Consider the following 2,063-nt stretch of genomic DNA (forward strand, 5'->3'; position numbering starts at 1 on the left):
AGATTGGAACTAAGGTGAGTACAAGTAGTATTGAAGCTTTTCTTTGATTTTCGTATGAACTTGATATCCGTTTGGAAAGCGTTTCTTGGGAAATGACATGAAAGGCCCCCGCCTTTGTCTTCTGACGTCTCCCTCCTCCTTCTCTCCCTACCACCCATGCATGCGATGCGTCTCTGTCTAGGTTTATATATATATATAATATTAATATTATATATTTTTAATATATATATATATATATTATATATAATATATATACATTATATATAATAGAAAGTTTTTGGTAGAGATAATACCTTTAATTTACTACTACAGTGTGAACGCGGGGAACTGAGTTATGCCGTTAGGTAAGAGGCGGCGGCCGATATGTGAATATTTGATAGAGCAGAAGGAAGTCGTGTTCTTTCGGCCGTTTCCGGCATGATTCTCTCTCTTGGGCGGCGGAGGAAAGACCGCCCATACTGAGTTGCCCTCCCATCCCGCCACTGGGTTGCTTGGACTGTCGGCCTGCTGCTGTCGCCGCCCTTTAGGCTCGCCGACGTCTAGGTCAAGAACCTCTTGCTGATGTTTGGGACAGGAGCCCGCCAGCGTGGGGCGAGGTCTGCTGCAGGACACTTGGACGCCCTTTTTTTCGGTGTAGTTAGGTTTGCTGTAGCCTGCCGTCCGCTCTCACGCCGGAAGGCCGCTTCCCGAGGAATGACGTGTTTAGGGTGAGGTCGCTCGAGTAAATTGGAGAGGGTGTAGTAGGCTAGTAGTGGTAGATCTAGGGTACTTCTCCGCTGCGGCCTAGACTATGGCAGCTGTGGTTTTTCTATGCAGTTTTACTTACTGAGCAAGAATTTTAAGTAATATTCGGACGACTGTAATTAACTCCCCAGGGCCCAGTACTAAACAAGGCGAAATACATTGGACGCCCCAATCCCTAGTGGATGTCGTATCCGCGGTTACGTTTCTTGCAGGGTAATTCTAAAGAATAGTTTCACACGAACTGCGAGGAACATAACCGCAGATACGACATCCATTAGGGATTGGGGCGTCCATGCATTTCGCCGTGTTTAGTACTGGCCCTTGGGGGTTAATTACAGTCGTCCGAATAAAAATTACTTTAAATTCTTGTTCAGTGGGTAAAATAACATAGGAAAACGTCAATTGCCGTAGTCTAGGCCACTGCGGATTGCTTCTGTAGAAATACCACACTTTCTTCACAGAAATCATAAAACATTGACTTCAACCCACAACTTATCCAAGGAAACTACGATTTTTGGTAGAAGAAACTTGCACTAGATAATTATTTAAATAGATAGTTAAACGGCAGTATAAAGTCATGAATTACATAAATTTTTTACATAGTATTATTCATGATTATTAATTTGAAAATATTCGATGTTGAAAAAGTAACTAGGGTAGATCATCACAGCAAGCCACGCAGGCCAGCTACCATCAATGCAAGCCACCCTCCGAAAAAGTACATTATAACGCGTCCTGACACCGAGATGGGCATCAGTCGCGACTTGTTGTTGGTGAGAAACGGAGCTAAAAGACCTTCTACTCTCCTTTCGAAGTAAGTATTTTCCCAAAGTTAGAAATTAAGGCCAAATTTTAAGATTTAAACAGATTTAAACAGCGGGTACTGAAAACGGTCTCAAACGTAGTGCAAATCTCACCAAAACGCGTTCAACATTTTTACTTACAACGCGAGGTATTTAGAAGATTGACGCCATCTCGATGTTTACGGAGTAGCATTGTGTCAATAAACTAACCATTTCCTGTGATAAATCCGCACACACTTGTACCCACAGACGCTGGAGCACTTTTATCACAACAATCGAAACACGATTTCTCATCAACAACAAGCCAGGCGTAAACAGCTTGTTGGGGTAGAAGATGACGAGAAGCGTGCTCTTGGCTTTTTTAATTTTTAAATAGTAGTAAAACATCAATATTTTACATATTTATGATGATTAATTTGAAAATATTCGTTATTGAAAAAAGTAACTCGACTCTGACTCAAATTTAAGTAATTATTTTTTCTGAATTAGAACGTTCTTTCAAGTTCTGTATTATGA

The sequence above is a fragment of the Macrobrachium nipponense genome, chromosome 43, assembly GCF_015104395.2.
Source record: "Macrobrachium nipponense isolate FS-2020 chromosome 43, ASM1510439v2, whole genome shotgun sequence".
NCBI classification, from domain to species: domain Eukaryota; kingdom Metazoa; phylum Arthropoda; class Malacostraca; order Decapoda; family Palaemonidae; genus Macrobrachium; species Macrobrachium nipponense.